At 44.6% G+C, this 26,647-nt stretch overlaps 1 pseudogene; it reads left to right on the plus strand.

Moving 5' to 3' along the window:
* Positions 1 to 1,686: 1,686 nt before the first annotated feature.
* On the plus strand, positions 1,687 to 26,620 carry LOC147961682 (uncharacterized; annotated as a pseudogene).
* The last annotated feature ends 27 nt before the right edge of the window (positions 26,621 to 26,647 follow it).

The following is a 26,647-nucleotide window of genomic DNA, read 5'->3' on the forward strand; positions in this document are numbered from 1 at the left end:
TCCTACATGGCCTCTCATCGCTACCTTTACCAAATCGTGTTCACACACTTAGCTCACACACAGTAGGACATGTTCATCACCATTCCAATTCATTCCCGATGAATCAGACCCGACACAACTCTATGCAATAGCAGGCATGACAAACAAGCATGAATGAGTAGGCACATCAGGGCTCAAACAACTCCTACTCATGCTAGTGGGTTTCATCTATTTACTGTGGCAATGACAGGTCATGCAAAGGATAAAGGGGTTCAGCTACCGCAGCAAGTAACAGATGAATCGTTGTTGTCCTAATGCAGTAAAAGAGAGCAGGAGCGAGAGAGTGGGATTGTATCGGAATGAACAAGGGGGTTTTGCTTGCCTAGCACTTCTGAAGATATTATAGCTCTTCATCGGTGTCATCGAACCCATCGTCGAAACCACGTCTATCGAGAGGGGACAAATACCGGCAACAGGAGAAAGAAACACAATCAATGCAATGCACAATATGATGCATGATCATGACATGTCAATATGCTATGGTTTGATCTAATCCAACTAGCAACATGTTAAATGGAGTTGGTTTGAACCCTAGGTTCAAATTCAAACTCCATATGTGAGAGTTTAAATTCCATTTATATGAATTGGCCTAATCAGCAGCCATAAGTTGTTCTAACATGCATGAAAATGCCATAAACAGATTCCTTGAGTTTTTCTGATAATTTTTCATATATAATTTATTTCATTTGGAGTTACGGTTGAATTTCTATGATTTTTAGAAGTTCAAATTGTTTTCTGGAATTTCCTGTATTATTTTAAATCCAGAAATTCCTTTACTGCGTCAGCACTACGTCATTATGACATCAGCAGGTCAACAGGGCCGGTCCAGGTCAAACCTGACCTGGGGGACCTGCCTGTTAGTGACTTAGGGCTAATCCTATTTTAGTTAAACCTATACTAGGTAATTAGCAGGGGCTGGCCCCACATGTCAGTGTCAGCAGGGTTGATTAGGTTTAATAAAAAAACTTAACTAAAGTTAACAGGGCCCTGGGCTCGCCTGCCTGTGACCCAGGGGGTCATTGGGTTAGTCCTAATCGGCGTTTAGCCGGAGTTAACACGCCGCCGAGGTCCCGCGACGGTGGAGGTGCTCGGAAACACGGCTCCGGGCGCCATTCGATGCGCGGACGGCACCGTTGGAGAGCTGGACCTCGTCCGCGTCGGCTGGGCTAGTGGTGTCGCTGGGGGCGACCTACATCGTCGGCGGTGTCCGCTTCCGCGGCGACCGGAGTTCGGCTAGGTGCGGCGCGGGGCTACAGCTCGCTAGCGAGCAGGTTGAGCGGCGCAGGAGCACCAGGGGAGCTCCTGGAGCACTACCGCATGCTCGGACGTGAGCAGATCGAGCTCAGGCCACGGCGGCGATGAGACACGACGGCGGAAGCTCTCGGCGATGGCGGGAATCGAGCTAGCGGACCAAATGCACCACGGGGTATGAGGGGAAAGGGAGAGGGGCTCACAGGGATTCGTATGGAGGTCTCGTCAGGCTCGGGGAAGAACTACAGACGACGAATCGGGCGGCGGCATCCGGCGGCTGAAGGTGGGAGATAATGGCGAACTCGGCATTGCAGCGCTTCCCTGTTCGTTTCCACTGATGAGGCGACACGGAGGAGCTCGGCGGAGTCGAGGGACACGGTAGTTGGCGAGTGGACGATGCGGAGCGCGTTGGCAGCGAACGGCGGCGAGGCGGGGCTCTCGGTTCTCTTGGGGACTGGCGCTAGGGAGAGGGAGGCGTCCAGAGGAGAGAGGGGAGAGGGAGAGAGAGCTCTGGGCATCTCCCTGGCGAGAGGAGAGGGATGGGGGCGCGCGGGACAGTGCGAAGCAGGAGGTGGCGTCGACGCGCGCGCATCCAGCACGCAGCTGCTTCGGTCGGCGGGGGTTGAAGACGACTGGCAAGCTACTGGTGGGCTGGGCCAGCCAGCTGGGCCCGCCAGGTAAGTGGCTGGGCTTCTCTCTCTCTCTGTGTCCTTCTCTATTTTTTTATTTCCTATTTTATATTTTTCGGCAACTTTGTGGCTTTTCCAAAAATGCTTAGGCACTTTCAAAAATCACCAAACTGCTCATGCCCACTGTTTAGCATATAACCAACATGGAACATTTCAGTTTAGGATTATTTGGACATCTAAAATATTATATAGCATTTAAATGCCCAAATGCAAATAGAGTATGATTTAATTCAGTGACCCTATGATGTCCTAGAAATATGTGCACCATTTTTGTCAGAGGTTCTAGACCAAGGCAAAGATGATTAACATTTTTAAAGGGCATTTCAGGTTCATTGAAAATATTTTATTTGGACCCTAGTTGAATTTCATTTGCTGCTAGGGTTTATCAGCCCCCATTTAAAAGTTAATAAAATTTAGACATGATGCATGGAGGCTAATGCAAAGGCAGGCAAGGCCTGAACTGGGGCTGTGACACCCTTGCCCGACTAGCCCCACCTACCACTGGTAGAAAAAGGGCCTATAGTCCCGGTTCGTAAGGGCCTTTAGTCCCGGTTCCTGAACCGGGACTAAAGTGTCGGTACTAATGCCCCGACCCTTTAGTCCCGGTTCAATCCAGAACCGGGACTGATGGGCCTCCATGTGGGCAGTGCGCAGAGCCCAGTCAGGAGACCCTTTGGTCCCGGTTGGTGGCACCAACCGGGACCAATAGGCATGCACGCGTCAGCATTTCTGTGGCTGGGGTTTTTGTTTTTTTTTGAAAGGGGGGGGGGTTGGGGGTTTTGGGGGGTTAATTTAGGTGTTTCATATATTGTGTTAGCTAGCTATAATTAATAGAGAGAAGTGTCCTCTCTTATGTCCATGCTTGGTCGACGCTACGTACTATACATACGTATAGAGAGGACTAGACATGCTGGCTAGCTAGTAAGCAAACGAAGGAAACAGAAGATCGTCATGAACATATATGCATACAGATTGAAGTGATATCGACCACCTCTCCTTCTCCGAGAGATTGGTCGAACAACAAGTTCTCGTATATCTATCTGACACTACCGGCTACATATATACAATAATTATCTCTTACAAATATAATCATACGGACTCAGGGTCCGCATAGAATTCTCCGTCTTCAGGGATCACGTGGTCAAGAAAGAATGCCGCCAATTCCTCTTGAATTGCTCGCATGCGAGCTGGTGCTAGGAGTTCATCCCGCTTCCGAAACATCTAATTTGAAGAAGGGGGTCAATACATATATATATGAATGAATGAAACTCAACACAAATGATGGTAATAAAATAAAATTGTGAATGTTGTTATTTACGTACTTCATATTGTTCGTTAGAGTACCCGCCCCGCTCACAGGTCGTGTGGCGGATGGACTCGCAGATGTAGTATCCACAGAAATCATTCCCTTGTTCCTGCCACAACCACTTTACAAGAAATAGAGGTCAATCAAACTGATAAGCAAGAATGCTAAATGGTATTGATGAAACTAGCGCTTGAATCACTAGGAGATGCGCGGAACATGCTACTATAGTACTTACTTTGGGTGTCTAAATTCCAGCTCCTTCGGCAGTCCCGGAACTGTTTTGGTGAATTTTCTCCAAACCCTGCCGGACAAAGAAAACAATTACTTGATATCAGGAAATGAACAAAGTTGCTGATATGGTGGATAATGATCGATTTAACTTACTTCTGGAGTATTTGAGTCATGTCTGCATAGTCCTGGGGATCTTTTCGTTCTGAGTCTAAGACGGTTACTAGTCCCTGCTCAAGCTTAATCTCTAGGAGAATATAGTGGAAACTGCACACGCATGCATAACTCATGAATTACATTACTATAACCTTGACTAATATATAAGGGAAACCGAATACGCACAAGACAGTAACACTCACCTGAAGTTGTAAGGAAAGAGTATTATATCTTTGTTTTGATTTATTACGAACGATCGTAGCAAGTTGGCCTCGGTAGCTGCGGCATGAAGTTTAACCTGAGTTGCATCTATGAGATATGTGTTAATGAACCCAATATCACCGACTTGTCTTTTCTTCAATTTGGCGATCTTCAATCTGCATAATATAGTGAGGATGATTATAAATACATGCAATGAAAGAGCTAAGCTATATAGAGAAACTTAATGACAGAAGTAGTACTACTTACAGACAGTAGCAGGCGACCGTTGTTTTATCGAGGGCCAATTGATTGAAAAACTGATAGAACTCCTCAAATGGAACAGGCAACAGATCAATTCCAACGAGGTCATGCTCCTTTTTAACTTTCACATACAAAGTACTCCTCCCCCCAGAGTCTCTGCAGATTTTCAAGTACCAATCATGCAATCTTCGCATCATCATTGATAGAGATCTTTCATATTTGACGAGAGGCTTCCCGTACTCGTATCTTTGTATCTGCATGTCCATGGGTTCATAATGTACTTCGTCGGGCAGGTAATCTGCAAGATTGCTATAACCGGGCACCATCCTCGGATCATTAGCGACGTTGTGGCTAGGCACCTTGAGCGGGGGGCACGATTGCTTCGCTTGTTCACCGAGCTGGGCAATTTGTTTCCCTGAGAAGGAGCCAGCCGAGGGCCCTGATCGTCACTCGCCGGAGGAGGAGGCGGTGGAGGCGGAGTGCCCTGACTTGCCGGAGGAGGAGGAGGAGGCAGAGGCGTCCAGTTCGGAAGGTTGATGAGCTCCTTCCGCCATAGGCATGGAGTCTTCAGAGCAGACCCCAGCCGAGTCTCCCCTTCACCGGTAGGGTGGTCAAGCTGGAGGTCCTCAAATCCCTCCATTATCTCATCCACCATCACCCTAGCATATCCTTCTGGAATCGGCCGGCAGTGAAAAGTTGCGCCGGGTTCAGTAGGATAAACAGAGCCAACAGCCGCCTTGACCTTCAAATTCATCCATTGCGTCATAAGGTGGCAATTTTGAGACTCCGTTATAGCATCCACGGGATAGCTGGTAGGAGCCGTCAAGGCATGCTCCGGCTGAAGCAGCTCGGTGGAAGCCACGCTGCTTCTGCGCTGAGATGGCGGGGTAGCTTCGGGGGAGGCTTCGGCAGTACGTTTGCTGCGATTTGCTTCTCGTTCCTCTATCGCGTCTACCCTTGCTTGCAGCGCCTGCATTTGGGTCTGCTGCACTTTTTTCCTCCTCTCATGGGATTTGTAACCGCCTGCGTCCGGAAACCCAACCTTCCACGGAATGGAGCCTGGCGTGCCTCGTGTCCGTCCAGGGTGCTCAGGATTCCCGAGGGCCATTGTGAGCTCGTCGTTCTCTCTGTCTGGAAAGAACGTCCCTTCCTGCGCTGCTTCGATATACTGCTTAAGCTTACTGACTGGTATGTCCATTTGATCGTTCGTCCAAATGCACTTCCCTGTTACAGGGTCCAAGGTTCCGCCAGCCCCGAAGAACCAAGTTCGGCAACGGTCTGGCCAGTTAATTGTCTCTGGTTCGATCCCTTTATGAACCAGATCATTCTCAGTCTTGGACCACTTAGGCCGGGCTACGAGGTAGCCACCTGACCCCGTGCGATGGTGAAGCTTCTTCTTTGCAGCATTTTGCTTGTTTGTCGCCGACATCTTCTGACTCTTTTCCGATGTCTTGTGGGCCACAAATGCGGGCCAGTGATCTCTGATCTTCTCATATCTGCCCTTGAATTCTGGTGTCTCATTATTTTCGACAAACTTATTCAGCTCTTTCTTCCACCTCCTGAATAGTTCTGCCATCCTCTTTAGAGCAAAAGACTTGATTAATTTCTCTTTAACCGGGTTCTCTGAATTATCCTCAGGCGGTAGGGTGAAATTTGACTTCAGCTCAGTCCAAAGATCATTTTTCTGCATATCATTGACATAAGACACCTCAGGGTCTTCTGTAGCCAGCTTAAACCATTGCTGGATGCTTATCGGGATCTTGTCCCTAACCAGAACCCCGCACTGAGCAACAAATGCGCTCTTTGTCCGGAGGGGTTCAATAGGTTGGCCGTCGGGCGCGATTGCTATGATCTCAAACTTTTCATCCGAGCTCAACTTTTTCTTCAGGCCTCGTCTCTTTACCGAAGTTGTGCTCGATCCGGAGGGCTAGAAAAAAGAACAAAGACTTAATTAATATGTGTACATACGAAAACAATGAATGCATCAATCAGCTAGTCAGCATAGGCTTAACTAATATATATACCTGGCCAGACTCGGTTCAGTCACCGGAGCCGTCATCACGGTCTCCTTCTTGCACCGGCATTGGGTCACCGGAGCCATCCTCATGTTCTTCTTCTTGCACCGGCATTAGGTCACCGTAGCCAGCTTGTTCACCCTCTCCTTCCAGACCATCGGTTTCGTTGAGAAACAACGAGATGGCATCACTTCCTTCTGCGATTATGTCCCTCAACAACGCTTCTTTTGTTGCTTCGTCTAGGGCGGTGTCCATAGTTTCTACAAATATTTACAACATGGCAATTATTATTCAAACATGACAGATGGATATATTAGTGCCAAACGTAGAACTAGCTACCTAATCATAGTAAGCTATCGGGAGGGGGTATATATCGACAACGACGACACTACATCTATGTCCCTCGACGACCCTCGTTCCCGAAAAAAAAAGAGGAAGAAGAAGAAAAAAAAAGAGGAGAAGAAAGAATATAGGAGAAGAACCCTCGAACCCTCGAACCATCGACGAGCCTGGAACCCTCGACCCCTAGACGACCCTCTTCTTCCTCTCATGTTCGAGAGGATCGCCGAGGGGTCGGGAGGTTGCCTAGTGTCAAAGGATTCAACAAAACCATGTCTTCATCATTAGGCGAAAGTAACATGTGCATGATGGTACGAAGCTCTTCAAAGTTGTTCTGGAACGGAGTCCCAGATAGGATAATTCACTTTTTGGTACAAAGTTCAGAAAGAGCCTTCCGAATATCGCTATTTGGAAGGCCTTTGCTGAATTCGTACCAAAAGGCGGATTATTCTATCCGGGACTCCATTCCAGAACAACTTTGCAGAACTTCGTACCAACATGCCCTGGTTACTTTCGGCTAATGATGAAGGCATGGATTTCTTCAATACTTTGACACTAGGAAACCTCTCTCGACCCCTCGGCGATCCTCGACCCCTCGAACCCTCGACGACCCTGGAACCCTCAACCGCTAGACGACCCTCTTCTTCCTCTCATGTTCGAGAGGATCGCCGAGGGGTCGGGAGGTTGCCTAGTGTCAAAGGATTCAACAAAACCATGTCTTCATCATTAGGCGAAAGTAACATGTGCATGATGGTATGAAGCTCTTCAAAGTTGTTCTGGAACGGAGTCCCAGATAGGATAATTCGCTTTTTGGTACAAAGTTCAGAAAGAGCCTTCCGAATATCGCTATTTGGAAGGCCTTTGCTGAATTCGTACCAAAAGGCGGATTATTCTATCCGGGACTCCATTCCAGAACAACTTTGCAGAACTTCGTACCAACATGCCCTGGTTACTTCCGGCTAATGATGAAGGCATGGATTTCTTCAATACTTTGACACTAGGAAACCTCTCTCGACCCCTCGGCGATCCTCGACCCCTCGAACCCTCGATGACCCTGGAACCCTCGACCCCTAGACGACCCTGCTGGAACCCTCGACCCTCGAACCTATAGAACCCTCGAATCCTCGACCCTGAAACCCTCGACCCTTGACCCCTTAACGACCCTTGACCCTCTACCCTAGTTCCCGACCCTCGACCCCTCGAAGAGGAGAAATAAATAAGAAGAAGAAAAAAGAAGAAAAAGAAGAGGAGAAGGAAGAAAGGAATAGTGGAGAAGAAGAGAAAATAGTGGAGAAGAAGAGGAGAATATTTTCTCTTCTTCTCCACTATTCCTTTCTTCCTTCTCCTCTTCTTTTTCTTCTTTTTTCTTCTTCTTATTTATTTCTCCTCTTCTTTTCCTCTGCTCTTCTTCTTTCTTTCCTCTTCTTATTTTCTTCTTTCCTATCCTTCTTTTTCTAAAATTGTAATTTTTGCATATATAAAACTTTTCTAAAATTGTAACTTTCTATATAAAACTTTCCTATCGGGAGGGGGAGAAGATCGAATAAAAAAAAGAAGAAAAAAAAGAGGAGAAGAAGAAAGGAATAGAGGAGAAGAAGAAAAAATAGAAAAAAAATTCTATTTTTTCTTCTTCTCCTCTATTCCTTTCTTCATCTCCTCTTCCTTTTCTTCCTCTCCTCGTCTTCTCCTTCTTCTTCTCCTTCTTTCTCTACTTATTTTCCTTTTCCTTATTTTACTTTTTCCTCTCCACTAACATAAAATGCACTAACCTAAAATGCAACAAACATAAAATGCACTAAAGAGGCTCAACTAACCTAAAATCAGTGATAAAATGCACTAACCTAAAATCGATATCTACTAACAACTTAAAAAAATTAATACATATATGAAAAAAACATCATCATATCATCAACAGAAAAAAACATCATCATATCATCAACAGAAAAAAAAACATCATCATATCATCAACAGAAAAAAAACATCATCATATCATCAACATCATCATATCATCAACCTAAAGGGCGCCGGCGCGGGGCGACGACGGGCTCGGGGCGGCGACGGGCTTGGGGTGGCGACGGGGCGGGGCGACGGCGGCGGGCTCGGGGCGGCGACGGGGCGGGGCGACGGCGGCGGGAGCGGAGCGACGACGGGCTCGGGGCGACGGCGCGGGGCGACGACGTACGGGCTCGGGGCGGCGATGGGGCGGGGCGGGGCGACGACGGGGCGGGCGCGGGGCGACGGCGCGGGGCGAAGACGGGCTCGGGGTGGCGACGACGACGACGAACGGCCTGGGGGCGTCGGGGCGAATGGGAGCGGTTGGCCAAAATTTCACAAGTGGTGGCTTATATAGCCAGAGCAATGGTCCCGGTTCGTGCTACGACCCGGGACTAATGCTCCCTTTAGTCCCGGTTGGTGCGACGAACCGGGACCAAAGGCCAATTTTCGGCAGCCGAAAGGGCGGGAAGTGAAGGCCATTGGTCCCGGTTGGTGGCACCAACCGGGACTAAAGGGGGGCAATGGTCACGGTTGGTGCCACGAACCGTGACCAATGCCCCCTTTAGTCCCGGTTGGTGCCACCAACCGGGACCAATGGCCTTGTGCTGCATCGCTAGCTGAAGTTTAGTCCCACATCGCTAGCTGAAGGGCGCCGGCACTTGTTTATAAGCGCTGCTATGCCTCCCCATTCGAGCTCCTCTCTAATGCAGGCTTTCGGGCCTAAACTTGTTACTGCCTGTGGGCCTATTGGGCCTCTGCGGGCCTGAATCCTGGCCCATGTAGGGTTTCTAGTCGTATTCAGGCCGTGGAGGCCTAGTAGGTGGCATTTTTTTGGTTTTTTCTTTTTTATTTCTACATTTTTTTGGTTTTTTATTTTTTTATTTCTACTTAAAACTAAATACTTACAGTTTTTTAGTGATTTCTTTTTGCTTTTAGGTCACAAAAATTATAAACTTTTTGTTAGTGCCATTAGTTTTAAATTTTGAATAGTTTAAATTTGAATTTTTAAAAATTTGTGTGAATCACTAGTTTATGAATAACTTTACTACCAAAATAGAAATTTTTTTCTATTTATTTTTTTATTTATACTTACAACTAAATACTTATAGTTTTTTAGTGATTTCTTTTTGATTTTAGGTCACAAAAATTATAAACTTTCTGTTAGTGCCATTAGTTTTAAAATTTTGAATAGTTTAAATTTGAATTTTATAAAATTTGTGTGAATCACTAGTTTATGAATAACTTTACTATAAAAATAGATTTTTTTTTCTTCTTTGCTATTTATTTTTTATTTATACTTATAATTAAATACTTATAATTTGATTTTAGGTCACAAAAATTATATTCTTTTTGCTATTGAAGAATATTATAGTTTTATTTTAGTTGATCATAACATAATATTTTAATTGATTGTTTTTATTTTCATAAAATTTTTGTAGTTCATTCTGTTTGCTATTAATTCATTATTTGAGCTAAATGACTCTGAAATTGGAAAGCATTTCAAAATGAACTCTGAAAAGGTTGAAAGTTGGCATGGTATCATAATTTCACCCACATAGCATGTGCATGTATAAAACGGACAATGGTAGCATGTTCGTCTGTTAAAAATTTGGAATGGTATCATCATAATAGTTGCGGGAGAAATTCTTCACTTTTTCTTCGCTTGTGTCATTTGCTTATTGCGCCGTAACCATGGATAATCTTCATTGTTTATCAGGATGCTTGGGTCAGCCTTGATATTGAAGGGAGGAATTTCATGAAACTTTTCATAATCTTCAGACATGTCTGTCTTGCCGTCCACTCCCAGGATGTCCCTTTTTCCTGAAAGAACTATGTGGCGCTTTGGCTCATCGTATGATGTATTCGCTTCCTTATCTTTTCTTTTTCTCGGTTTGGTAGACATGTCCTTCACATAGATAACCTGTGCCACATCATTGGCTAGGACGAACGGTTCGTCAGTGTACCCAAGATTTTTCAGATCCACTGTTGTCATTCCGTACTGTGGGTCTACCTGTACCCCGCCGCCTAACAGATTGACCCATTTGCACTTAAACAAAGGGACCTTAAAATCAGGTCCGTAGTCAAGTTCCCATATGTCCACTATGTAACCATAATATGTGTCCTTTCCGCTCTCGGTTGCTGCATCAAAGCGGACACCGCTGTTTTGGTTGGTGCTCTTTTGATCTTGGGCGATCGTGTAAAATGTATTCCCATTTATCTTGTATCCTTTGTAAGTCAATACAGTCAAAGATGGTCCCCTGGACAACAAGTACAACTCATCACAAACAGTGTTGTCACCTCTGAGACGTGTTTCCAACCAACTGCTGAAAGTCCTGATGTGTTCACATGTAATCCAGTCGTCGCACTGCTCTGGGTGTTTGGAGCGCAGACTGTTCTTGTGTTCATCAACATACGGGGTCACCAAGGTAGAGTTCTGTAGAACTGTGCAGTGTGCTTGAGACCAAGAATATCCGTCCCTGCATATTATTGAGTCTCTTCCAAGAGTGCCTTTTCCAGTCAGTCTCCCCTCATACCGCGATTTAGGGAGACCTATCTTGTTAAGGCCAGGAATGAAGTCAACACAAAACCCGATAACATCCTCTGTTTGATGGCCCATGGAGATGCTTCCTTCTGGCCTAGCGCGGTTACGGACATATTTCTTTAGGACTCCAATGAACCTCTCAAAGGGGAACATATTGTGTAGAAATACGGGCCCCAGGATGACAATCTCGTCGACTAGATGAACTAGGACGTGCGTCATGATATTGAAGAAGGATGGTGGGAACACCAGCTCGAAACTGACAAGACATTGCGCCACATCACTCCTTAGCCTTGGTACGATTTCTGGATCGATCACCTTCTGAGAGATTGCATTGAGGAATGCACATAGCTTCACAATGGCTAATCGGACGTTTTCCGGTAGAAGCCCCCTCAATGCAACCGGAAGTAGTTGCTTCATAATCACGTGGCAGTCATGAGACTTTAGGTTCTGAAACTTTTTCTCTGGCATATTTATTATTCCCTTTATATTCGACGAGAAGCCAGTCGTGACCTTCATACTGAGCAGGCATTCAAAGAAGATTTCTTTCTCTTCTTTCGTAAGAGCGTAGCTGGCAGGACCTTTATACTGCTTCGGAGGCATGTCGTCTTTTTCGTGCAAACGTTGCAGGTCCTCTCGTGCCTCAGGTGTATCTTTTGTCTTCCCATACACGCCCAAGAAGCCTAGCAGGTTCACGCAAAGGTTCTTCGTCACGTGCATCACGTCGATTGAGGAGCGGACCTCTAGGTCTTTCCAGTAGGGTAGGACCCAAAATATAGATTTCTTCTTCCACATGGGTGCGTGTCCCTCAGCGTCATTTGGAACAGCTAGTCCACCGGGACCCTTTCCAAAGATTACGTAGTGTAAATCATTGACCATAGCAAGCACGTGATCACCGGTGCGCATGGCGGGCTTCTTCCGGTGATCTGCCTCGCCTTTGAAATGCTTGCCTTTCTTTCGACATTGATGGTTGGTCGGAAGAAATCGACGATGGCCCACGTACACATTCTTCCTGCATTTGTCCAGGTATATACTTTCAGTGTCATCTAAACAGTGCGTGCATGCGTGGTATCCTTTGTTTGTATGTCCTGAAAGGTTACTGAGAGCGGGCCAATCGTTGATGGTCACGAACAGCAACGCCTTAAGGTTAAATTCTTCCTGTCTGTGCTCATCCCACGTACGTACACCGTTTCCATTCCACAGCTATAAAAGTTCTTCAACTAATGGCCTTAGGTACACATCAATTTCGTTGCCGGGTTGCTTAGGGCCTTGGATGAGAACTGGCATCATAATGAAATTCCGCTTCATGCACATCCAAGGAGGAAGGTTATACATACATAGAGTCACGGGCCAGGTGCTGTGATTGCTGCTCTGCTCCCCGAAAGGATTAATGCCATCCGCGCTTAAAGCAAACCATACATTCCTTGGGTCCTTTGCAAACTCATCCTAGTACTTTCTCTCGATTTTTCTCCACTGCGACCCGTCAGCGGGTGCTCTCAACTTCCCATCTTTCTTTCGGTTCTCACTGTGCCATCGCATCAACTTGGCATGCTCTTCGTTTCTGAACAGACGTTTCAACCGTGGTATTATAGGAGCATACCACATCACCTTCACAGGAACCCTCTTCCTGAGGGGCTCGCCGTCAACATCACCAGGGTCATCTCGTCTGATCTTATACCGCAACGCACCGCATACCGGGCATGCGTTCAGATCCTTGTATGCATCGCGGTAGAGGATGCAGTCATTAGGGCATGCATGTATCTTCTCCACCTCCAATCCTAGAGGGCATACGACCTTCTTTGCTGCGTATGTACTGTCGGGCAATTCGTTATCCTTTGGAAGCTTCTTCTTCAATATTTTCAGTAGCTTCTCAAATCCTTTGTCAGCCAAAGCATTCTCTGCCTTCCACTGCAGCAATTCCAGTACGGTACCGAGCTTTGTGTTGCCATCTTCGCAATTGGGGTATAACCCTTTTTTGTGATCCTCTAACATGCGATCGAACTTCAGCTTCTCCTTTTGACTAATGCATTGCGTCCTTGCATCGACAATGACCCGACGGAGATCATCATCATCGGGCACATCGTCTGATTCCTCTTGATCTTCAGCAGCTTCACCCGTGGCAGCATCATTGGGCACATCGTCTGGTTCCTCTTGATCTTCACCAGCTCCCCCCGTTGCAGCATCACCGTATTCAGGGGGCACATAGTTGTCATTGTACTCTTCTTCTTCGCCGTCTTCCATCATAACCCCTATTTCTCCGTGCCTCGTCCAAACATTATAGTGTGGCATGAAACCCTTGTAAAGCAGGTGGGAGTGAAGGATTTTCCGGTTAGAGTAAGACCTCGTATTCCCACATTCAGTGCATGGACAACACATAAAACCATTCTGCTTGTTTGCCTCAGCCGCATAGAGAAACTCATGCACGCCCTTAATGTACTCGCGGGTGTGTCTGTCACCGTACATCCATTGCCGGTTCATCTGCGTGCATTATATATAATTAAGTGTCCAAATTAATAGAAGTTCGTCATCACATTAAAACTAAAGTGCATACATAGTTCTCATCTAACAACATATAGCTCTCCAGAGCATCTAATTAATTAAACCATACATTGAAACTATGTAAAACATTTCAATGCGAAAACAAATGCGATCATAATCGCAACCAAGGTAACAATTGATCCAACGGCATAATGATACCAAGCCTCGGTATGAATGGCATATTTTCTAATCTTTCTAATCTTCAAGCGCATTGCATCCATCTTGATCTTGTGATCATCGACGACATCCGCAACATGCAACTCCAATATCATCTTCTCCTCCTCAATTTTTTTTATTTTTTCCTTCAACAAATTGTTTTCATCTTCAACTAAATTTAACCTCTAGACAATAGGGTCGGTTGGCATTTCTGATTCACATACATCCTAGATAAATAAAATCTATGTCACGTTGGTCGGCATAATTTTCACAAACAATAAATGAACCAATAGTTATAAAGATAATATACATATCAAATCCGAATCATAGACAGGACGAGGGCCAACGGGGGCGGATACCAAAACCATCGCACTATATAAGATGCAATAATAAATGTAAGAAAATGATACAAGTATCTATCTAAACATACAAGTAAGAATATTTTTCCTTTCAGAAAGAAGATAAGAACAAGAGGCTCACCACGGTGGTGTCGGTGATGAGATCGGCGCGGGTGATCGACGGCGATGAAGACAGGGACGGGGCGTGACGGACCGCTAAATCTAGACAAATCTCGAGGAAAATGGAGCTTGGAGGTCGAGCTTCGAGAGGAGAAAGCTTAAGTAGTGTGGCTCGGGCATTCCATCGAACACCTCATGTGCATAGGAGGTGAGCTAGAGCACCACAAAGCCCTCTCCCCCTCGGCTAGAAAAAACAGAGCACTGTGCTCTGCTCTTGCGCGAGGGGGTATATATAGGCACCTCATTGGTCCCGGTTGATGACATGAACCGGAACTAAAGGGAAGCCTTTGGTCCCGGTTCAAGCCACCAATCGGGACCAATGGTGGTGGGCCAGGAGCGAGGTCCATTGGTCCCGGTTCGTCCCACCAACCGGGACCAAAAGGTCCAGACGAACCGGGACCAATGGCCCACGTGGCCCGGCCGGCCCCCTGGGCTCACGAACCGGGACCAATGCCCACATTGGTCCCGGTTCTAGACTGAACCGGGACTAATGGGCTGAGCCGGCCTGGACCATAGCCCAGTTTTCTACTAGTGTACTGACGGCAGATTTATAAAATAGTGGATTTTTTTATAAGAATATGACAAAGGGACACAAAATTATAGTAGTTTTATGCTATTTACTCTGGCAAGTGTAGCAACCTCATTTGGATGGAAGAGTGGATGCACAATCTCACAAAAAAACATGCATTCCATTTAACAAAAAATATAGAAAGTCAATAGCTATATTCAGTGCTACACCTGCAGACCATCAACCTCCTATTCAGTGTGGAATACATAGATCCCATCCATCTAGGTACAGGCAAGCAACTACGTCTATGCCGCTTCCCCGACACACCAACCTATCCCTTCCGCGACCCCCCATGCGGCGGCGTGCTGCACCGGGGCCTCCCTTGCCGGCGCCCGAGGACCTCTCCCCTCACACCCTCCCCTCCCTTCGCCGCCGCCAGAGGCGCTATCGGCCAAAGCCTGTGCAACATGGTGGCGACATCGCTCTTGCTGGTCGTGGCCGGGCGTAATCGTGGTGATGCCCACTCCCACTCCTGTTGTTACGGTGGTGCGTGGCGGCGGCAGCCAGAGTTACGACGGCGGAAGGTGGCTGGTAGCAGTGGCGGCGCGGGATCGATCTACTCCCGATGGGCTTATTGACGGTCTATGGATTTGCACGCATCACTTGGGTGCCGGGGCGCTGGGATCCTCCTTTTTGCTGGAGATGGGCATTGAGATATGGTTGATCTTGTGATCTCATGTCTCATAAAATAATTGGCCTGGCGGAGGCCCTAGTGATCTTCACGTGAAGTCACCGTTCTACCTGTAATCGGTCCTCTTTGATCTAGCCATCAGTGAGTTCCCGATTTCTCCTTCGAAGGAAAACAAGGACAAGTGTATATGAAGCTCTTAGGACACTTTGATTGGATAGGGACCGGTCGTGTGCCCCCGCAACAAGCTTCATCTAGATATCGCAAAGCTCTGTTTTTGTTGACACCTTGGGACATGTCTGCACCAAAATTTTCAAGGGATCAACATATGTGTAGAATGCCATGGAATGATTGGAGGAACAGCAAGTGACGAAGGTGGGCTCTTTGATGCGATGAACACATTACTTCACATGCAGTTGTTCAGACTTGGCTTGCGGGATATCAATATATTCCCATCCAAACCGGGAACGAGTTCCCGTGAGTCTGGTGGTTCGTGACTTGTAGTAGTAGCCTCCTCTGGTGGGGGTGGCAGCATTGGGGGACTTCTTTGTTGGTGGTGCTCAATTGAGTAGCGAGTCGCGATTTCAGGGTGAAACCCCAAGGTTTGGCCTTTATTAGTTGTGCCTGGCAGTGGCTTTGTTGAAGGCATTGTTTTTGGAACACAACCTTTCTCCAGGGTGAAAACATACGATCTTTGATTGGGCAACGACAACGCTTGTGCATTGTTTCCTTTCTGAAGGCGTTGCTTTTGGAGAACCTTTTTTTCTAGTCTGGGTGTTGTCTCTGGTGATGGTTAGGTGGGTGTTTGATCACCATGGCAGCGTCTTTTATTTTCTTCTTTTTATTTTGTTTTTCAGCTATGTGCATCCTAAATATTTTTAGACATTTTGTTGGTGCAGACACTAGGTGTAATTGGTATCTACTTGATATTAATATATTCCCTTTTAAAAAAACGACTATGCCGGTTATCTTCACTGAGCAAGCCACTATGGACAGTACTTGAGACAACCCCCGTAATTTTGGTTTTCTCAAGTCAAGTTCCGAGGAAATATAAAACAAACATTGTGTCACACACGCACACATGCACCCCATCACATATACGTTAGATTTGTGAGTCATTAGGAGAAGGTCAGCTTGCAGCTGGCTGATTCCCAGCAGTGGGTCTAGTCTGCACCATTGCTCGATGAAGCCGACTAGATGAGAAGCAGGTGCAGACAGTGAAAGGAAATAGATACTAGAACCAATAGTAGTCGGAGTCCCCTCTTGATCTATACAGTTCAGAGCTTGTCTGCGGTGTGCAGTTCCCGCCATACTTTCTTTTTATCATGACATCCATTTCTTCTAGCGATCAAAGTCCAAGGTCAAGACGTGTTAAAAAAGTCTGAGCACAACAGGAAGTATGTCCTTTATTTCTATTATATACGAGGAACCCATGTCTCTCTCAATGTGTTTGCAACAAAGAAAAGTGTAGGAAAACACCTGCACGTAGGAACATTAGACACTTCCCCACCGGGAATATACGTATTGGCATATGTAGCGTGAAGGGAAGTTAGACATACAATGCTCCAAATACATGTATGTATATGAGAAAAAGGCTTTCGCCCCGCTATATTGATATAGCAACTGCCCGATACAACCAAGAGTTCAATGCTGGGGCAAACAGCACAAGCATGCCCAAAAGAAACAAAAGAGAAAGAAGAGAGAAAATAACGTCAACAGCATATATTCCGGTATGTATATTCAAGTTAATTGAACACATACGTAACGACCCCAGATGGACAATTCCGTACTTCCTAGACACATCCCCAGACCATGCATGTTTCAAGGGGGAGCAAACAATCAGTGAGCCAACTAGCCTTGTGACCAATCAGCTCGTAGGCAAGGAATTTTGCACTTGAGCTCAACGGAATGAATAAAGTTAATTGAACACATACGTAACGACCCCAGATGGACAATTCCGTACTTCCTAGACACATCCCCAGACCATGCATGTTTCAAGGGGGAGCAAACAATCAGTGAGCCAACTAGCCTTGTGACCAATCAGCTCGTAGGCAAGGAATTTTGCACTTGAGCTCAACGGAATGAATAAAGTTAATAGAACACATACGTAACGACCCCAGATGGACAATTCCGTACTTCCTAGACACATCCCCAGACCATGCATGTTTCAAGGGGGAGCAAACAATCAGTGAGCCAACTAGCCTTGTGACCAATCAGCTCGTAGGCAAGGAATTTTGCACTTGAGCTCAACGGAATGAATAAAGTTAATTGAACACATACGTAACGACCCCAGATGGACAATTCCGTACTTCCTAGGCACATCCCCAGACCATGCATGTTTCAAGGGGGAGCAAACAATCAGTGAGCCAACTAGCCTTGTGACCAATCAGCTCGTAGGCAAGGAATTTTGCACTTGAGCTCAACGGAATGAATGAAGTTAATTGAACACATACGTAACGACCCCAGATGGACAATTCCGTACTTCCTAGGCACATCCCCAGACCATGCATGTTTCAAGGGGGAGCAAACAATCAGTGAGCCAACTAGCCTTGTGACCAATCATCTCGTAGGCAAGGAATTTTGCACTTGAGCTCAACGGAATGAATAAACTCGGTGGTTCCATCTGAGCTTGGAGGAGACGAAGCTTTGAAGAATAGGAGTGATGCAATCATGGTCATTGAGTATGTAGCTAGTTTGTTGCATTGCATATGCATCATGGAGATTTGAACACGTGAATGTTGGGCCGCATTCACTGGGTTTATTTTTCGTCCAGCCATTGTGATGATGACCCTATCATTCTCTTTGATATTGCTGTTCAAGTGTACCAATCACAATCTTCTGGTGCAATACTGGGAAGGACACAAAAGCACGGGTTACATCGACCCCGTCTGCTCAAAGTGAACTTTTGTTCTTGTGACTTATTTTCCAAAAATACGTTATGCGGCTGGCCAAAATTACAGGAAAGAAAATCATGTGAACGACGGAAAGATTTCAAGACGTGAACCATCCCGATTTTGGACAACCAATATATATTGATTTCTGAAAACTCTTGACACAACCTAGTAAGTCCAAATGGATCCAGTTTATCGTATACTTTTGTTCATACTTCATATTTTGTAGATGTGGATGTGCATCCAAGTACATAAAGTACATAAAGTTCACTTGGTTGAAAACTGGATGTGCATCCAAGTATCCATCCAAGTACATAAAGTTCACTTGGTTGAAAAGTGGATGTGCAAACTCCAACAAAATTCTGCAATTCATAAAAATAAAATAGCAAGCCAATCACTCGTCTTAAATACTACACACCATCCACCTTGTCGATGAGTTAGCACCTAGTGTAATTTCTCTAACCTACCCATCAAGTTTCCATCCATATATATGCCTCCCGCCGATACCTATCTATTGTGTTAAGCATATATTATCCATTTCTTGCGGGAATGCCTATTTTATCTCAAGTGAGCTTCCCGTATAGTACCCAAGATATAGTCCATATTTGGCTTTTGTTAAAGTTGAGGCAATAAGAACATATGCTCCGAACACACTCAAACTATGACAAATATGTTGATTTGAGAGGCATTAGGAAGATATCAGCTTGTACCTAGTAAACGTCCTGTGGGGCATCTACTCTGCATCATTACTTTCAATGCATGGAATTAGTGACATTGACAAGTACTTTTACAACAAGTCTTTGCAGAAGATCTTGTCAAGGATGAGCGGCAACAGGGAGGTTTGAGTGCATGCCATCCGACGTGAAAGTAACCAAGCTAGCTATGAAGTAGCTAAGATAGGGAGAGTTGAGATTGAAACGATCTGGTTACAATCTCTTGAGAGGGTTGTACACATTTGTGCAATGGATCTGCTTGGTCCAGTTTAATTAATTCAATACCCTTTCCCCACACAGAGAAAAACATCAAGTCTTTGTGGACCATTTATTTTCATGAGTTAATGGCCCAAATACAGCAATACTACATCAGAATTCCGGTAGTATATTCTGGCTTCAAGGGTATATTGGGTAGTTCGCTGCTATAAACCCTGCAGAGCCAGCCTCCCTAAAAAATAGAACGGGGATAGAATAGGAATTTCATATCATCCCTTTTTTATATCAAAATCGATCGTTTCGACGAGACGAAGACAATCCGTGTAGATCGTTTTTCCATACGAGGCAGTCTTGGGAGCGTAATCAGCTGAATAGTGTTCTGAATACAAAATCTCGGTATTTCGAACACAACTTCGGCCTTCGAGATGAGATCGGATGGCGATGGCCCAAACATCAAAGTTTCCCCTTTTGACGATACAGAACTTTCTTAGTTTGAGCACTTCTCCATTTGAATCCATCTTAATTAAGTTCTTGGTCGTGCCAAAATTTGGTGTCAACACATGCCCCCCTGTTTTTTTGGCAAACTTGTGTGCCGAAAAATAACTTGCACGATGCTTTTTCTAATGACGATGTCAACACTTCATCGGCCATTTATATTTCTGAGGGCGATAATTATGTATCGGCCATGTTTATGCTAAGGGCGATAGTTATTTATCGGCCATGTCTTTGCTTAGTACGATAGTCATATATAGGTCGTTGCTTATTTGAACCTCTTGATGCAACTTGGGTGAAAATATCTCAATTTATATAATAATCCGATGATAAGGTTCCATAGATATGTATCTCAAAGCCATCCTCCGAACCATATTATTCACCCTTTGGCTAGGATTTTGCAGATAATCAAGAATGAACTTCCTCCAATCCTTGCTTTTGCCTGCATAAAAGTTTCATTAGTGGCCGAGGTGGTGAGCTCCAATTCGGCCTTACCTATGTTGGCAAGAATAAGTATCGGCTATTGATAGATGTGCAATACATCATGACGGACATGGTAGCCGGATGCTTGCTGTGCCAACTCTTTCGAATTGTCATGTCTAGATATATGAACAATTTTAAAGAAACCCAAGGTAAATCTTGTATCTAAACATACCAAAAGATAAACTATATGTGATTCGTCAAAACATTGATAACCCTTGGATATTTTTTGCACTACTAATAACGAATCACCGGAAGCCTCAATATGTATAACACCTATAGCAAGGCAAAGCTCCAATCCGAATGACAATGCATATTCGGCTTTGATCATTGTGCAAAAATATTTTAAGCGGCATGAGGCTTCACAAAATAGAACCATAAGGAGATATATAAAACAACACCAACACCTTGGCCATTGCTACAAATTTAACCATCAATATATAATCTCCATGGTACTAGAGAGATCAAGATAAAATCAATATTATGCATGATGTCAATATGATGCTCAATAATAAAATCAACCATGATTTGGCCTTACGTAAATTCTGAAAACTAGTAAGCCAAAGCACACCCAATCAAAACATAAGTTCACTTTGCAATTTTGGTGAATTGGTCTATGCATAATATCTTCAATGGCATCAATTTGACAAATTCCTTTGCAAGCATTTATCTCAATCTCTACTCAAACTAAGGACGATGTTAGAATACCACACCGGCCATTGTTAGATATATTCTTAGGGCGATAGATAAATGTCGGTCATTACTATGAGGTCCATGTAGAATTCACCCACCAAAGTATGTATAGCCGAAATAAACAAATGAAATAGCAATAAAATATTTTGGCCCCTTTGTATTAACAACAAAGATGTAACTAACCAAATGTATAGTGATTTGGTAATACCCTGTCATGATATAGAAAATTATGTTGCATCCATGGATCAAAATAAATCCATGGAGGGTAATTAATCATACCACTGGATGAATTCCATGGCAAAGGCATCAATGGCATGATTGAAGAAAATGGATGATGTGCTAACCGAAGATTTTTATGTTGTGATGCACACCTTCGGCCTAACTGTTTCTTTCTTCCATTCTTCTCTTTCTTCACTTTTATTGTACTTGTTGCAGTAGAAGCATGCACATCCCTTTTTTATGATTAACCCTCTTGGTAACCCATGCCATGTTCTTCTGTCTCAGCTCTTGTGCACTAAGATTTTGTAATTCCCTCTTTTACCAATACGATAAACCGAGTGGGCATCATGGCTGTGATTCTGTTTTGACCTTGTGCACTCTCAACTTCTTTTCTTCAGATTTGGCACTTTGACTCTCAATAATTGGTTGCTTTGTATCATTGCCTTTAGTAGCCAATGTCAACACTTCAATTGGCTCTTTTTCATTTGAGATCAAATCTGAAGTTGCACCATTATGACCATCTTTTTTAACATGGTAAACTTGCTTGACCACCTCTTTCTTCTTCCTTGAGCTTTGAACCGATTCCTTATGATCGAAACGGTATTTAACATGTGATTGTTCAAATGTTGATCTTCTCGGAGCTGCATAATATTGATGAGATGGTCTAAAATAAGATGGAAAATGTGCCCTTGTATCATACCTATCCCATGATGGATATGAGTTTACATGAGCATAGGGAGGCATCCATGGCATTGGCATTGGCAGCCCAAAATAAGGATATGAGTATGTTGCATTATAATTCCCACTTTGCCAATACCGATCCTCACATTTGCACCTTGGGGGTGATCTTGGTTTCTTTGCATGATTTGGCCGGTGAGTATTCTTATCTTCACTCTTCCTTTTATATTTATCCAATAGTTCAGCAAAGGTGATTTTTGATCTCTTACACTTGCGCTTATTTCGGCTTTTGTTTTCTTTTGGTTTGCTTTCCTTGATCATTGGATTTGCTTGTTGCCCCCCAGTCCTTGGCGTCTTCATTGTAGCTTCGATGGAATTCTCGCCCTCAAGTTTATGTTCATTGTGCGCTTCAACAACTTCTTTATTTGAAAGCTTGGTCCCGTCACCTGCAGTTTTTACCTTCTCTTTAGATGGATCGGCTTGAAGTAGTCGATGCAAAAACCTTTTGCCATCAAGACCAATAGGAATAGACTGGTCATCCTTTGGTGTTTCAACAATTCTCAATCGTCCTTTATCAATGGCCGATTTAACTATTTGACGAAACATATTGCAATCCTCAAAATTATGTTTGAACGAATGATGCAACCTACAATACATTCTTCCTTGAATTGATGGCTTGACATGGTGATCAAGAATTCTTATGTAATTATTTTTCAGTAACAAATCAAATATTTGATCACACATGCTTGAACTGAAGGTAAACTTTTTATTTTCTAGCCGATCTTGCTGTGAGAACGGCTTTGGTGTTAAGCAAACAAATGGTTCAGATTTTGTATCACCCCATTCGGCTATGAATATTATTTTGCATTCTCTTACCGATGTCATTGGATAAGATGTTATACTAGCATCGGTTTTCTGAAAAGAATCTAACCTTGGCTTTAAGTTTCTGAAACAAAAATAGTTAGAACATGCATGCCTCAATTGAGACCAAGAGTAAGCCAAGTATGAAACAAGCAAAGCTACCCATGTAGATACGAACTTTAAATACAGCAACAGGGAAAGCTTTGGCTGCAACAATAAGTCATTATCGGTCTTTATAAATGGTGCAATGGGTTGACCGATATATTCTATAACGATTTTATTGCTAACAAGTAAATTACCCTTCTTCACTGATCTTTCAACATTACTTAAGAGGATTTTTCTAATAGATGTATCAGCAATAAAGTTTTGACCAAATCTGAAAATAGGTAAATTACTTGCTAAACATACCTCTTCAAATATGTTGGGAGAGCATGATGGTGGTGTGACTTGAACAATATATTCATCCGCCTTTGGATGGCTCCCCAACGCCTCTTCATCATCTTTTTCTTGATTCCGTGCATCATTATACTGAAGATTTTTGTCGGTCGTACTTTGTTCTGCCACTTGTTCTTGTTCTTGAAGCTCATCAATTTCTATAGCACGAAACTCATAGGGTAGGAAGTAGGTTCCATTAACTTCATAAAAATCAAGCACCGTTGTTTTCCTATGCTTGCCATGCCCTTTCTTAGTGATGCTTGCCTCGTTGGATTTGATGGGTTCAGAATATATACTTCTTCATTCGGCTTTTTCAGCTGAAGCACTTTCATGTTCTGAATCATCTTTCTTTACATCGGTTATATCAATTGGCAAGGCTTCTTTTCTTTGAGCCAATTCCTTATCAATTCTCTCTTGGTGAAGTACTTGCACTCTATCGCGCAAAGCTTTAACTCCCCTCTCAATTTCATCCCGCTCTAGATCAGTTTGCCCCCCAATGCTTTTAGGATCTTTCGGCAATGAAGTGTTAGTGTTGCTGAAATTTTGCAATTGTGTAGGGGGTGTATTATATGTTGCGGTACTAGGTGGAGGTGTATGCACTGCTGTATAACCATATGCTCTCTCACCAATACTATCAATTGATGAAGTTTCATCTTCCTGCAAAACTCTAGCCTTTATTGCAGCATAATCAGGAAACAACCCCTTCTCATATTGTTCAAGACAAAGAGCACTAATTCTCTTGTTTTGGGCCAAGCTCTTTTTTAATGCAGCCACAACCGCTTCTGGAAGGGATTGCCCCACAATAATTTCATATTCTTTCGGCAATGATTCGTGAGTGTTGCCGAAATTGTTGAATTGCGTAGAGTATGCATTATATGCTACAGTATTTGATGATGGCACATGTGTTCTTGTTAAATTTTCACTTATTCGGCTGCGGCCATGAAGATGCGGGGCCGAATTATGAACATCTACAGTTGCATACGGTGCTGAAAAATTACTAACATGAGGTGTATCATATGATGGTTGAGAGTAACTGGCCGAATAGCTAGTAGTAGCATGGCCAATTCTCCCATCCATCGGCAAGGTTGGATTCGCATATTGCAAATTAGTTGCCGATGAATAAAAAGGTGAAACACTTTCTTGTATGCTATTGTAAATTTTAACATGCGGTGTTTCAAATTGATTAGCCAAACCCATCATGTTGTTCATCGACATATGGATTTGTGGCGTTGCCGATGCATGGGAGTTTGGATACATATGTTGTACATTGCTAAAATCGTAAGAATTTGAAGCATGAAGATTGTTTTGCATCGGCCCTTGCGCATAATTACATGCATGATTGATAAAACTAGGGCTAACCGATACATTATGCTCATTAGGTGATCTAGCAACAACATATGGATTATTTACATCAACAAAGGGGAATTGGGTATTCATATTACCCTTGTAGATTGCAGCAACTTGATGACGATCTCTTTGTAGCAATAACGGGTTGGAGACCGTTCAAAGCTTCGTCCCCAACGGAGTCGCCAAAAAGTGTGTTCGCACACGAACACGTCACCGTGTACCTCCAACGCCGAGGGTGATGCACCGCAGCTCACGTCGAAGGAGACCCGTCCGGAAGCGCGGTACGCAAGCAATCCGGCGGGCGCTTTTGATGACCCGAAACCCCACGCGCCCGGGAGGGACCCCGTCAAGGCGAGCGGCGGCTATGGGCTGCCCTAGGTCGACCTGATCACCCCTAGGGCCTCGAGGTTCGCCGCCGTGCAACAAGAAGAACAGACGAAGAACGAGGAAGAAGAAAACTAGGGTTAAGGAGAAAAGATAAAAGATAAAAAGTGGTAGATGATTTGATCGATTGTGTGTTGTTCAATCGGCCGTCACCCCTTAGATATATATGAGGCGGCTGGACTTCCCGTGCAAGGAAAAGGCTTGGATTCACGTCCAAAACCCTAGTCAAATTCGCATTGCTTTTGTCCAAACTTTCCAAAACTGTTCGGTTTAAACTGGCTGCACCTTGCGGATCATTTTTGTGGTGGTAAACATCCTCGGATGGAAACGAGTCCAAAAGCAATCTTGATTGTTTCAACGAGACGAACAACTTTCATGTTGAACGTTTTTTGATATGACGCCATCTTATGGGCCAAAACGGTCACGCAAAACACCTGTTCACTCGCCCTACCCATCAGACATAGGTCTGGTGGGGCGCGCCACATCACGCTTCATGAGAGGGCTGCACTCCGATAGCTCTAACTTTTGCATACAAACTCGGATTGGAACGATTTTTATATCAAAATCGATCGTTTCGACGAGACGAAAACAAGCCGTGTAGATTATTTTTCCATACGAGGCAGTTTTGGGAGCGTAATTAGTAGAATAGTGTTCTGAATACAAAATCTCGGTATTTCAAACACAACTTCGGCTTTCGAGATGAGATCGGATGGCGATGGCCCAAACATCAAAGTTTCATTTTTTGACGATACGGAACTTTCTTAGTTTGAGAACTTCTCCATTTGAAGCCATCTTAATTAAGTTTTTGATCGTGCCAAAATTTGGTGTCAACACAGACGGAACGGGCAGTGGGTCAAAGAGGACGATTTGGCCGCATCTATAAGGATGCAGCGCAGGCCGCTCCGCCGCGTCCTCCGCTACCTCGAGGAATATAAGATAGTATCGAGGGACCACCAGAAGGGGCCAGCGCCAGCAGAACCAGCCGCCGCTGCTGATGATTGTGCCAAGGAAGGTGACGAGAAGGAGATGGAGAAGCTGCACCTAAAATCCTACTGCTGCCTAGACTACGCTCAGGCCTGCGACACCGTCAGGTACCGGATACACGACATGAGGAAGAAGATCAGGGACGAGCTGCCGGCAGATAGCAGAGCCACGATCCAGTAGTACCTTTCCCTGACTGCGGGAGAAAGTACTCGGCATTGGACGCCCTGAGACTTATCACCGACGACTACGAGGGCTTCCACTGTGAGCACTGTTGCGGTGAACTGGTCGTAGAAAACGCTGCCACGATCACGACTGACGAAGCTGCTGGCGACGATGGCAATGGCGCACGGTAGCATAGGCAGATTGAGAAGTTTTAGGACATGCAACAGCGGATGGAGGAGCTGCTGCCATTGCAGGCGCAGATCCAAAGGGTGGAGGGCCTGGCCGCTCCAGAGTTCATGAGGCTGCGGTAGTGGCACAAAGCAAATAATATTGTTGATGCAGCAGATGCAGTTTCGTGTCACCCAGCAGAGGCAGAGTTTGACGTTGGAATATTATTGCCTCCTGGTGCACATCAGTTTGGCACGAGCGGTGGTTCAGGGTCGAAAGACTTTCCCCCATGGATGATCACAAAAAGAATGGATTTTACAAAACAGACTTGTGGAGAAGTAGAAGCGGATGAAAACTGGATGATAAAAAGATGAACTCAAACGAAGAAGAGAAGTGTTTAGGAGCAAGAATACGCCAAGGCTTTTTATGAAGCCCTTTGGAAACAAATATCAAACGTGAGGATGAGATGACGGCATGGACGAAGAATCTGGGATCAA

Source organism: Triticum urartu, chromosome 7A, assembly GCF_056163025.1.
Source record: "Triticum urartu cultivar PI428250 chromosome 7A, HENAU_Tu73, whole genome shotgun sequence".
NCBI lineage: Eukaryota > Viridiplantae > Streptophyta > Magnoliopsida > Poales > Poaceae > Triticum > Triticum urartu.